We start from the raw sequence: 14,525 nt of genomic DNA on the forward strand, positions 1-14,525 counted from the left end.
TTTTTTTTTTTTAAAGATTTTATTTATTTATTTGAGAGAGAGAGAATGAGAGACAGAGAGCATGAGAGGGAGGAGGGTCAGAGGGAGAAGCAGACTCCCCGCCGAGCAGGGAGCCCGATGCGGGACTCGATCCCGGGACTCCAGGATCATGACCTGAGCTGAAGGCAGTCGCTTAACCAACTGAGCCACCCAGGTGCCCCCTTACTTAGATTCTTTTTATAGAGAAATGATTTGAATGTAGGTCTGATAGAGAATAGGAGTCATTTTGAAGAGCTTAGAATGACCAGATTCCTTCTATCTGGTTACACGTATCTCAAAAATACAAGGGACAGGCAACACTGGCCTCTTAAAGTAATGAAAGTTAGGTTGAACTCACATTTAGGGTGAGTTTGTTACTTTTCAGTTAAAAATTTGGCATACATTAAAAATTCAATGGGAGCTACATGGTTTTATTATACCTGCCTGATTAGAAATAAATGAAAGAAATATAGAATTGTCCTGAACTGATCCAACAGGCTCTGCAGTTTAATAGATACCCAAAACCAGCCATATAGCTCTGTGTAGCATTGAGTTCAAAAATAGAGACATATAGAAATGGCCCAAACTCTTTTTCTACCCAGGAAAATGCTATGAAAAAAAAAATGTGGGTCTTTTCTAGAATGTCGTTTACAGATACTAGTAAATAACAGAGTGCTAGTAAAACTGCACCTGGTGAGCTTAATTCGATATTGGGAAACTTAATGCACTCTTTTTTTATTCCTTTATCATCATTGCAGTACACACGGCTCATATTTTTCTCCTGAGAACTGCTTGCCAGGCTCATTTGCTTGTACTGCCAAACTGCTTTTTTGATCCCTAACATAGGAACTACTTAATGTACATCATAAAACTTATAGCATCTTCCTGACTTTATCTCATTAATCTTAACTAAACAAAACCAATTTGCCTTCTTGCTTCACCTTTATCCTTCAATTAAGAGCTTGTTTTCTTACCTTTAGCTCTCTTCCCTCAGTTCAGCTTCAGTTGAGTAAATTGTCACTCCTCATTTCCCTACACTTTCTTTCTGTCCCTGCCATCCGTCATGTTGTTGAAGAACAGACTTCCTACCTTTTCACTGACAAATAAAAGGCTAGCCTCATGTGTTTTTAATTTAGCAGATGTTGGGTTAGAAACATGTCATCAGGGGTACCCGGGTGGCTCAGTCACTTAAGCGTCTGCCTTCAGCTCAGTTCAGGATCCCAGAGTCCTGGGATCACAGTGTTGGGCTCCACGCTCAGTGGGGAGTCTGCTTCTCCCTCTCCCTCTGCCCCTCCCCCTGCTCATGCGTGCTCTCTGTCTCTCTAATAAATAAATAAAATCTTAAAAAAAAAGAAAAATGTCGTCAGTGCCCTTCTAGATTATTAACATTAATGTCAACCCTTATTTAAAAATGTGGACATTGCTTAATTCTGCACTGGAGAAAGTAATACTACCAAGCAGGACTCCAAACTTCCTGTCGTGAGCTGTCCTTGCTTTCAGACGGTATCGGATTCTGAAGGCAAAAAGATGAAATTGTGAAAATGTCAGAAATCTGGGAGGCAGCTATTTGAGAAAAGTCCTGAGAGTGAATAAAGATGGAAATTGCTGGTCCCCATTTTAATTCTTCACACCATACCAGTGGAAAAGCAAAGCACTGTGATTTTCCTTGATGATGGCCCATGCTCTATGGTCAAATTTGTTTTAAAGGGAAGAGCAGAGAACTGCCTCAATTGTTGAAACCTTCATTTTATCTATTTTATTCCTTCTAACATTTATTCTCTCCTACCCAACTAAATCATTTTAACCCATAAAGGACTGCTAGAACAGAATTGAAGACATTCTTAGGAAAATCACAAACATTATATTCCCTATCCACTTATCTTTTCTCTCCATGCCCTACTCTGGCCATAATTGGTGGAGTGTGACATTTACTTAGAAAATAGAGAAATGAAAATCCATGTTAGAGAGGAAGTTATACCCCATGAAGTGACAAATAAATTAAATTAAATAAATAAATAAATAAACAAACAAACAAACCAAGGGTCTGTGGAAAAGACAAAGAGAAGTGGGACCAAAACGTGGGGAAGTCTACCCAAGGAAAATACATTAAGTATTTACTAGGGCTCCTATGGATTCTTCCTGCATTTCAGCAATAGTGTCCATTTTATTCTCTTTTTTTCCCTCTATTTTTCAGTTGTATTTATGTATGTATTTAACTTTTTAAGTTTTTATTTTAATTCCATTAACCCACAATGTTATATTAATTTCATGTGTACGATATAGTGATTCAACAATTCTATATATCATCCAGTGCTTACCACGACCAGTGTGCTCCTTAATCCCTGTGGCCTATTTCATGCATTCTCCCCCCACCCCCACCCCCACTCACCTCCCCTCTGGTAACCATCAGTTTGTTCTCTATTGATGAGAGTCTGTTTCTTGGTTTGTATCTCTTTTTTTCCCCTTGTTCATTTGTATTATTTCTTTAATTCCACATATGAATGAAATCATATGGTATTTGTCTTTCTCTGACTGACTCATTTTGTTTAACATTATACTTTCTAGCTCCATCTATGTCATTGCAAGTGGCAAGATTTCATTCTTTTTTATGGCTTAACACCATATCTTTATCCATTCATCAATCGATAGACACTTGAGCTGCTTCCATATCTTGGCTATTTTATATAATGCTGCTATAAATATAGGGGTGCATGTATCCCTTTGAATTAGTGTTTTTGTGTTCTTTGGGTAAATACCCAGTAGTGCAATTGCTGGATCATAGGGTAGTTCTATTTTTAACTTCTTGAGGACCCTCCATTACTGTTTTCCACAATGACTGCCCTGGTTTGCATTCCCACCAACAGTGCAAGAGGGTTCCTTTTTTCCACATCCTCACCAACACCTGTTGTTTCTTTTGTTGTTAATTTTAGCCATTCTGACAGATGTGAGGTGATACCTCATTGTAGTTTTGATTTGCATTTCCCTGATGGTGAGTCATGATGAACATATTTTCATGTGTCTGTTGAGCATCTGTATGTCTTCTTTGGAGAAATGTCTGTTCATGTCTTCTGTCCATTTTTTAATTGAATTATTTGGTGTTTGGGTGTTGAGTTGTATCAGTTCTTATATATTTTGGATACTAACCTTTTATTGGACATGTCATTTGTAAATATATTTTCCCATTCCTTGGATTTCCTTTTAGTTTGGTTGTTTCCTTTGCAGTGCAGAAACTTTTTATTTTGATGTAGTCCCAATAGTTTATTTTTGCTTTTGTTTCCCTTGCCTTAGGAGACATATCTAGAAAAAAGTTGCTATAGCCAGTGTCAAAGAGGTTACTGCAGTGTGTTCTCTTCTAGGATTTTTATAGTTTCAGGTCTCAGATTTAGGCCTTTAATTCATTTTGAACTTATTTTTGTATATGGTGTAATAAAGTAGTCCAGTTTCATTCTTTTGCATATTGCTGTCCACTTTTCCCAAGACCATTTGTTGAAGAGACTGTCTTTTTTTACACTGGATATTCTTTCCTGCTTTGTTGAAGATTAATTGATCGTACAGTTGTGAGTTTATTTCTGGGCTTTCTGTTCTGTTTCATTGATCTTTGTGCCTATTTTTGTGCCAGTAGCATACTGTCTTGATCACTACAGCTTTGTCATATAACTTAAAGTCTGAATTATGATGCCTCCAGCTTTGCTTTTCTTTTTCAAGATTGCTTTGGCTAGTTGGGATCTTTTGTGGTTCCATACAAATTTAAGAATTGTTTGTTCTAATTCTGTGAAAAATCCTCTTGGTATTTTGATAGGGATTGCATTAAATGTGCAGATTGCTTTGGGTAGTATAGACATTTTAATAATATTTGATCTTCTAATGCATGAGTAGGGAATGTCTTTCCATTTCTTAGTGTCATCTTGAATTTCTTTCATCCGTGTTTCATAGTTTTCAGATTATAGGTCTTTCACCTCCTTAATAGTGTCCATTTTATTCTGAGCACATTTAAACTCTGGAATGCAATGAAAACAGAACAAGAATTCCTTCTCTCCACTGTTAGAATTTTCATGTTCCTTCCATTGGCCTCCTGAACTTAATATTTCATTTATGGTATTTTTCTTTACCTATGTCTCTAACTTCTTTGCTACACAGAGGTAACACTTAATTTGTGATTCTCATTTTTGTTTCCTAATTAGTCCTGCTCAAGTCACTGATTATCACAACATAAAATAAACCTCTTCAGGACCTCTACCTGCAGTTAATCACTATTATATCTGCCCTGTTTTGTTTATTTGATAATACTGAAAACAATTTGAAATTATCATTTTCCCCCTTTGGGTTAATATTCTCTATTTCCTAATAGCAAATAAGCTTCATAAGGGCATGGGGTTTGATGCTCTATTTACCCACTCCCACACTCTGCCACACCAGTGCCAGCACCTAATAGGCACTCTGTGATGGAATGATGAATGAATCCATCATTTAATTAACTAATTAGTATATAGTTAGATCTTCCTGGTCTTTCAGAAAAATGATAATTTGTATAATATTCTGGAAAATAATAATCTGGAATATTCTGGATAATCTGTATAATATTCTGGAAAAGTATAACAGTCACGATTCTCAGTTTTTTTTTCTTTTTATACATTTTAAGTCATTTTTTTCAGTTAAGACATAATTGGATTTTGGGTAGGTTTGGTTTAGTCACATGATTACAAGTTATGAATATATGAACCATTAGTCTTGTCCCTGTTTGCCCAGGCATCTGTCTTTATTTATCCCTGCACCATAATAGCATATAAGTAATTTCTGTCTTTTTTTTTTTTTTTTTTTTACATTTTACCACTCAATGGCTTGGTTCCGTTTTACCTTGATGCTTATATAAGTTTCAGCACTAAATTTCATAAAAGCTTTATCTCATTTTATTATCTTTCACTGGAAAACAGTATTTGAAAGATGCTACGTATAAGTGAATTAGATTTAAACATTTGATCAAAATGTTCCAAGACTGTATGCACATAATTTCCCTATGATGCTAAAAAGATATTAATTTGAAATTATATTTCCTTTGCCCTCAATTTAAAAAAAATCTGTGAACTTCTCCTATATTAAAAAAATACGACTATTTAAGAATTCCAATGCTATCTTGATGTGTATTGGCTTTCAAACAGTAAATATTTACTTTTAACGTTGTTCCTATTGGTCTATGTGCAATTTGACTGAACCAGTTCACCTCAATTTTGTTAAGTCTTGATGTATGCAGAGACCTAATTTCTATCACTCTATCCTGCTCTAAAGCAATGATATTCTATATCTGTATCCATTATTGACAATGACTGTAGGTATGTACTCTTTTCCCTAGCCCCATGGAAAGGACTTAACACAAAATTTGTCATTTCTCCTTAAACCAATTTCATTTCCGTATTGCCACAGTGAATGGAGATAGCTTGGATAAGTTTAATTTACAGAAAGTAAAACAGAAAGGTCATGTTGGTCAATGGTGCACTGTCCTTTTTTTCAAGCTTTTTTTTTTTTTAAACCAGAGTGAAGAAATCAGTTTATATTATTTATTTATTTATTTTAGTTCTCCTATTTAAACCATGCAGAGATTTTAGTAAATAGTAAAATACATTTAAATCAAAAAATAGGAAAAAAAATTAGAGAATGATAAAGAAAATCAAATGGCCAAGAAAATAAATACCCTAAAACCAATCACTTCATAACTGAAAGCTGTCTGTCTTTTAAATAAGACAGGGATAAACCTTCACTGCTTAAAAGGCACTAAATTGTACATGATTCACTGTTGAGAACTTTATGTAAATTTTGAAACTGTGTATGAGGAACCTACCATTTAAAGCACTCACATTAATAAGATAAAATCATTGCCAAATAGGAAGTATTGTATTTAACAGAAGGATGTCACCTACTCAGAACTCCCCCAACCCCGCAATTTAAAAATATTGGTGCTGATCTCTACCACTCTACCACAGATATCTTCTATCATATACCCAGGATATGAAACACACATACACGGCTGGAATGGAAGTCAGGGCCATCCCAACCTCTAAATAATTCAAGAAAATTTGGAGTAGAGAAAACTTGTTACTAAGTCTTCAATAAGCTGTTTCTCCTCTTTGCGTATAACTTTCCTCAAATATAAAAAGAAGTGGGTAGACCAGAAGGCCTCTAAATTTCTTTCCTGTTCTTACATCCTACATAGGAAGTGGAATGAGGTCACATAGGAGTAACGTGAATGCAGTGTTGCCAGGCAGTTTGCTTAAGTAATCATTTTTCTTTGCTCTTTCTAAAAATGGTTGTGAATCAAATAAGGTAAAATATGGCTTACTTAGCATTCTATTAACTGGACATTTCTATTAGCTAGCATGGAGGGCAAAACCTCTTAGTTGCATATTTTGAACTCCATGTAGAAGAAACAAGTACGAATAAATATACTAATACTGACAATATTACAAGCAACTTGCAGGCTGTGACAAAAAAAGAAAAGATTCAACTTGATTTGTTACTCCTTCTATTGACATAATATGGAAATACTGAAAAGTGCTAAAGGGCATTCTAAGTCAAATTTTAAAATATATTTGGTGTGCTTGTAATGGTAAACATTTCAAATCTATTTTCTTGAAATATTTATAAACAGAGTATATGCAATGTTATAGACACTAATCTATTTGTGTAATCTGCCCCTATGAGGTAAATCTATTATTTTGGGTTTCAAGATATAGAATCTAAAGCAGTAGATAATGAAGTCATGAGGTAGAACTACACCATCTGGAATTCTTCTCATGTGTACAGTGATCTCTGAATCCCATAACATAATAAGAACTGAGCCAGACTTTTTTTCTTTCTCAGAGACAGATTTTTATTCCTAGCTCTCTTAACTATTGCTCTACATGTGATTTGATGGGCAAATAAAATGGTTTCTCTAGGCATTAGCCTGCCCATCCAAAAATTGGAGGTAAACAATGCTTGCTTCACAGGGAGGTCAGAATGATTAAATGAAAATAAATGAATGTAAAAAATTATGTAAGTGAATAAATGATTAAGTGTCATTGAAAATGTAAGGTGGCATTATTTCTAAATGGACTCATTATATTTAAGCCCCAATTACTGAAGTCACCTGTTTACAATTCCTTTCTTTTAAAGGCTAATTAAATTTCTTCTTCAAAAAGAATATAAAATGAATTTATGCATCAGTACTCCATCCCATATTTGTACAGAGGAAGCTTTCTGTTTAAAGCATTGTGAATATAAAGGTAACTTTAGTGAAATGCAAGTGCCTTTTCTTTTCTTTTTTTTTTTTTTTTTTTTTTGGAGAGAGAGAGTTCATGTGCTCAAGGGGGAGGAGCAGAAGGAAAGGAAGAGAGAGAATCTTAAGCAGTCTCCATGCCTGGCACAGAGCCAGACAGGGGCTCAGTCTCGTGACCCTGAAATCATGACCTGAGCTGAAATCAATAGTCAGTTGCTTTAGCCACCCAGGAGCCCCTTGTCTGCGGTTCTGAACACAGAGCCAAGTACTCAATAAATGTTTGTTGTTATGGAATTTGGGGGTGAAACAGAGGGAAAAGAAACTGAAAACCCTCACAGCCCAATCAGCACATTTTATATGATGACAGACAAGTCAGTCAAATCATCTTGCTATTTTTTCAAAATGAGAGAACCATGATTGTTTATATCTAACTTTGTGCCACATTCCAGGGTATTACAGTTTTCTGAGAGATATCTTATTACACTGACACCTTCACTGAAAGCAATTCTCAGAAATGTATTTTTTATGGTCAATCTGCTTTTCCACATATCAAAATAAAAACAAAAAAAAATAACCAAAGGAAGTAAATTTTTAATATCTATTCCCATACTTCACTATTTAGTTATAAATAGGAATTGAGTTTTCTACCTCTCGGAAAGTGCAGTTAACTAACAGCTGTCTAATATCTGCCTTCACTGTTTGATGTTGATTTTGATGATGCCTTTGGTAAATTCCTCACTGGGAAGGGTATTGTCTTCTCTGCCTATGGGTGAGTTTTGTCACCAAATGCACAAAATATGACTAACTGGTATTTCCCATTAGGAATGTACAATGGGACTGCTTCTATCTGTGACTTTTAACCTCACTGAAAAAATAAAGCAACAAAGGTACTAGGGATGAGCATGTTAAATAATTCTATAAGGCCAGCAAGATGAATAAGAAAGAAAAAAGTGGTTTTGCTTCAGAAGTCTATTTTTAATAGTTGTGTGTGTTTTCATTTATTTCTTCTCTGTGCCACTTGACTACTCAGACTTGAATTCATTGTTTCATATGCATTTGAATTTCTGTTCTACCTTGGCATGTAGAATTGATGAATTGGCTTTATTTTAAAATGTTTAGGTCAAACCAACACTGGATGAACTAAAGTCATATGCTACAAGTCATTGTATATTTGTAATGAAGATGTATTCAAAATTTCAAGGCCTTCAAGGTTCACTTACATTAGCATGATCATTCTTAGACAAAATATGTATGTGTGTATCCTAGTTATTCAATAAATGACAACTACCATTATTCTGTCATGCCTTTTGTAAAACACTTAAACATTATTTTGCAGTAAGTCCTAGAAGTATTATTATCCTTCGGGATTAGAGAGGTTGACCACCTTGCCCAAGGTCACAAAGTCAGTGAGTGACAATTCTAGGATTTGAACTCAGGTCAGGCCCCAACGTCCATGTTCTTAACCTCTGCACATTTTTTTTTTTTTACCTTCATACTCAGGAGATTGATCATGTGGTATGATAGCATAGACATTGAAATATGCTCACACAACCTTAATATTTCTCTCATCTTCATTGAAAGGTGAGTGTTTACCTCAGGAAGACTTTTATTGAATCTAAAGTATTAATCCCATATACATGTCTACAATTCCAGTTGGGAAGGAATTTTGCCTCCATTAAGATGTATATTCCTCATGTTCCATTGACTTCAGTTTTTGTGTAATGGCTTTCGCATAAACTTACTTTTTCTAATAATTAGCTGGTCATTCAGCTGCTGTTCAATGAGAATATTAGATGGCAAACCTTGTAGATATTCTGAGAAGAGTAAGATAGGAACCTTATTCCAAAGAACTTGAAATTAGTTACATTGATTCACCTACAATAACAAATCCTAATACAGTGAAGAATGGAAAAGTGTGCAGTAACCCAGAAGCAAAGAAGGAGCCCTGAATTCATGAGCACGGAAGCCCTGAAGCCTTCAGAGGTGTGAGAAGCATGGAGGGATGCGTTGGGCTACTTGATAAAAAAGAGAAGGGAACTCCTAAATGAAGAATTGACATCATCATAGCACAGCATCCTCAATGTGCATAGCCCATATTTGGAGAATGACCAATGACTCGGTGGACTTGAAGCAGAGCACTCATTGTCAGTTGTGGGACAAGGCAAGTTAGAGAGAAACCAGGTCATGAGGGTCTTGCCTGCAGCAGTGGGGTGTTTGCACTTGTCTCTATGAAATATAGAGGTGTTTGATGGTGGTAGCAAACAGCTAATCTGTATTTTAGGAAAATGAAACACTTTGGAAGGGATTTAGGGAAATGAAAAACGGGAGGTTTTTACTATGTTCTGAGAAGAACAGCAAGAAAGCTTACAATGGCAGAAGGAATGAAAAGGAAGGGACAGAAGGGAAATGGTATAAATAAAACTGAACATGCTCTGATCATTGTGCCTTCAGAGTACTAGCCATAGTTACGGTGTGAAGTGAGTCAAATTAGTCTTTCTACATCTTCCTGTTTGTCTCTCACCCTAATACTTGCACGTTCTTTTGCACCCTGCCCCCTCTAGTACCCATTAGGCAGCCCAGCCTCGCTCGTGCTTTCAAACTGTCAGAGGGAGGTGCTCTGACAACATAGAGCCATTTGATAGCAGTTGGAATGGGTACCCTTCCCAAGGGGAGAGTTTATAATGGTGGGACTGTAAAAAAGCTTTTTGGATAGAGTGGGATTTGATTGGTTTTTAGCTTGGGTTTTCTTCCCTGTTTCCCCTACTTCACATGACCAGTGCACCCCTAGTTCAGCATATTCTTTCCTCAGGTCAGAGACAGAAAGGAACACAAGGAACAACAGTCTAGAACCCCTGGTCATATCCATGTGCTCTCCCCTGCTCTTGATAGAAAGAATTTGAAAACCATACTGGGAAGGCTCTTATCTCTAGAGTTTCTGCATCACACAGCTACAGGGATCATTGTCCACAGAATGATGCAACAACACAATGTAGAGCTTCTCCTCCTGTCTCCTTTTTCCTGGCCTTGAGCTTTTCACCAACCCAGGCTCATCCCTCTATTTCTGCTCCTCTCCCTCAAGTATTCATCTCACCCTCCTTTTTCCACACCACAAACCCTAGTAAAACATGAAATCACTTATAAGTCAAACAAAAATAGTGGTTGTTTTTGATTAAGCATTAGGCATAGTATGATCTACTTTAAAAGTCCTGACTCTGTTTACCTCCACAATCTTTGTTTGTTTGTTGTGATCAAAGCATCTGTTATCCAGGACTAATTCTAACAGTAATCTTAGTAGTGAATGGTTCAGAATAGTCAGTCCCCACCAAAGAGAGGATGCAGAGTGAAATCTTTTAAAAGAAGATTTAAGTGTAAGGAAAGCAAAGATTGGCCATTTTTAAGAGCGAATATGTGTTTCCACATTGCTTCAATCACCATAAACACATCTTTCCAGAACAGTTGGTTAATATCATGGGCTTCCCCACTAGGATTCAGCTTCACAATTATAAGTAACAACCACAAGTGTGGGGTGGGGTGGGCGCTAAACTAGAAAAGAATCCTTGATTTATTGTTCAACAAATGCAACATTCTCTCTCTCTCTTTTTTTTTTTTTTTCTTTTTCTTCCTTCTCCCTCTCCTCCATATTCCAAGAGTAGGAAGATAAATAACAGCAGGTTTAATACTATTGACAGAAGCCTTTCTGCTATGTAAACCTGCTTTCTCTGCAAATGCATCATGGCCATAGGGGACAGTGAGAGCAAGATTAAAGATTCATTAATATATCCCCATAAGCAAAGAGCAAATGAATCTCATTCTTGTCTCTCAGAATATGTGGAATGACTCACTCAACCAGCTCTCTAGATCCCTTCTGGCTGGAAATATCAGAACTAGAATTGAATAATCTCATATTAAAAGATGAAGAAAAAATACAAATCTACTGTATGTGTTTATATTGTAGAGTGTCATTGTATCTAATTGCAGATGTACTGTAAAATATTCACTTTATTTAGATTATTATATGATTAGGCATAGGTTCTTTGTGGAAATATTTTGTTTTCAGACTGAATTTTATGGTTATGAAAGTTACAGAAGATTTTGATACAGGGTGACACTTCTTTTGCTTCTTTATTTCTAAATGCAATATTAGTGAAAGACAGCAGCCATAGAAATGGATTGACTTATTGTTCCCCCAGCTCTGTGCACTTAGACTAAACCCACATACATTTTTGTGCTTATTCTCTGTTTTAGTGAGGAGGAAAATCCTACATATGAAAGGACATAAGAACTGCCATCTGGTCCTGGTGATTTTTCTACATCTTGTTTCTCTATTAGGTGTAGAACATCTTGTACATTAGCCACTATTGGATCTGATAATTCTCATCTGTTTCTCTTGCCTGTTTCCAAAGACATTTAGCAAATGAGACTCCCTCAAACATATATCTTAAAAAAAGAGAAACAAAGAATTCATTGAATGTCTCGGCTTACCATCTTCCCTCATAAAAACCATGGAAGGAATGCATGTTCTTCTGTTCATTCTTTTCATGCTATAGGATCTTCTATCCTGTCAGCTGGGTCCCCAGTCCTACCCTTTTAGTCCTTCCATTTTTTCCTTGCCTTATTTGTGAGTAAAGAAGTAACATATATTTTTGTGATGTAGAAATTGTTTTACTAAATGTAAACAAAACAAGCTGAATAGATGTTTGACCAATGAAATTGAGAATATTATTTTTTATTCTTTTTCCTAATTTTCTAAAACTGTCACGTATCATTTTTAATTTTTAAAATTTTAATACCTCTTATTTATTCTTGTTTTCATATTAGAAATGGCACTCATTTGGAAATACTTATTTCTCTCTCTCAACAAATAACATGGGAGGGCGCCTGGGTGGCTCAGTTGGTTAAGCGACTGCCTTCGGCTCAGGTCATGATCCTGGAGTCCCGGGATCGAGTCCCGCATCGGGCTCCCTGCTCGGCGGGGAGTCTGCTTCTCCCTCTGACCCTCACCCTTCTCCTCTCTCTCTCTGTCATTCTCTCTCTCTCTCAAAAATAAATTAAAAAAACAAAAAACAAAAAACAAATAACATGGGATACCTATTATGTGCCAGGCTCTGTGCTATGTAATAGCACAATGTTAAGAAAACAGGCAAAGTTTATCTCACATGCAGAAAATATAATCTAGAGGGAAAACTAGAAATAAATTAAAAATCTCACACTTAGTCATATAATTCACCTATGGTAAGAGTTGTGAGGGAGAAGTATCAAATGCTATGGGAAGAAAGTAGAAATAGCATTCTACTGCTATTTGAGGGGAATTCAATTAATGTATACGAAGTGGTCTTTTTTGGAGTGAATGTGTACATTGAAAATATTTCTGCTATAAATAAAGTTTGTGCAACCACTGATTAATAGTATGAACCTTTCCAATTAGGATTCAACTTCAAATTAGGAATAACAGCTAAAAATAAAAAATCATAAAAGACACCTGTTTTTTGTTTGTTTTTGTCTTTTTGCTAAACAATATAAGATCTGTAAAAGGGTAGCCACACTTAGTCTAGAAGATCAGGGAGAGCTTCCTCAGAGAAGTGACTTCTGATTTTAGATCAAAAGACTGAGGAGAAGAGAATGTTCCAGCATAGGGAAGACCAGTTTGAAGACTCTGATACAGAAAAAAGATCTTGTATTTGTGAAAAATAAAGGAAGGACAGTTAGTTGAAACAGAGTGAACAATGGTGCAAAGCTAATCTAGAAGAAGAGATAGGAGCCAGGTTATGCTAGGCTTTGCATTCCATGGCAAGTGTTTTGGTATTTATCTTGAGTGATGTGGTGCCCCAGAAAGGTTTTAAACTGGGCAGTTGTCATGCGAACAAGGATACCAAACATGCTGAGATGGCATTTTGGGGATTTAACCCCAAATTTAATTCATGAAGATAGGCTTAGTAGAAGGTGCACTTGTATTCTAGAATACAGAGGTGTAGCAAGTCCAGATACCAAACTTCAGGAGAAATCCTACACTTGATCCATGGGGCTTTGAAGGTACATGATTAGGGAAGCACTGTGTAATCAAGGGCAGAAAAAAGACAGCAGTAGAAGGAGGCAGAAACTTGGTCCCAGCCCTATCCTGCTTCAGTTTGTGGGTGTGGTTTGATCAGGGCACTAGGGTTCCCTGGTATATGACGTAGCAAGTAAGTAGTAGAATTCTCCACATTACTGTCCATGTTTGGGGAAGCACAGGCCCTTCCCTTGGTATCAGAGGGGCCTAGAGTTCAAGCCTTGTAGTTGGTCACCATTGATTGTCTTTTTTTAATATTTTATTTATTTGTCAGAGAGACAGAGAGAGAGAGAGAGAGCACAAGCAGAGGGAGCCGGAGGCTGAGGGAGAAGCAGTCTCCCTGCTGAGCAAGGAGCCCAATGTGGGACTCGATCCCAGGCTCCTGGGATCATGATCTGAACTGAAGGCAGACACTTAACCTACTGAACCACCCAGGCATCCCACCATTGACTGTCCTAAGCTCAATTTCCATGGATCTTTGCAGAAGGCCCAGGGAATATCTCTGGGACAAGTTAACCCTTGCCTCTCAGCAAATACTTGCTTAATGTCGTATTTTAAAATAATTACTCTGGGTGCAGTTTGAAATCAGATTGGAGATGGCAAGAATGAACAAGGAACACGTGACCATTGTAATAATCAGGCAGGAGATTGGAGCAGTTTAAATTAGTGATAATGAGAATATATAGGTAAATGGGACTTAGGAGATTGATTTAGAAGTAAAATTGGCCAAATTTTGTGATGCGGTGGTTGTTGGGGGTTAGGAAAAGAGAAGTGACGAGAATGACCCCCAGATTTCAAGCTTGAACTAGATGTAGGGGGCCTTCTTTCCCTGAAGTAGAGAACCACTTTGTGTTCACGGTATCTTTTCAGTCTCTTAGAATTGACTAAAGCAATTGCCTTCAGGGCTGACATTTATCTTCTAAGTTTCAGCCTTGAAGTGTGTCAGTATAGAAAAGCCTCCTATAAATCCATTAGGTTACTCTGGTGTTCTGCAAGTGTAGATTTAAAGTAAGACCAGGTGTCACAATTAGTAGTTTCATTGAAGTTGCCATTTTTGTCCAAGCTACTGATCACTTTTCTCTGCCCATCAGCAGGACTCCAGTGAATTTGAGAGCCACAGAAGCGTAGAAGCTGCCGTTTGCCTCATTCATCTCTGATCTCTCTACTCTTTTGTCCTACCACACCCTCCATCACTGCCCACTTACCCCAAGC

The sequence above is a fragment of the Leptonychotes weddellii genome, chromosome 1 (genome assembly GCF_054177405.1).
Source record: "Leptonychotes weddellii isolate Sample4059 chromosome 1, ASM5417740v2, whole genome shotgun sequence".
Taxonomy (NCBI): domain Eukaryota; kingdom Metazoa; phylum Chordata; class Mammalia; order Carnivora; family Phocidae; genus Leptonychotes; species Leptonychotes weddellii.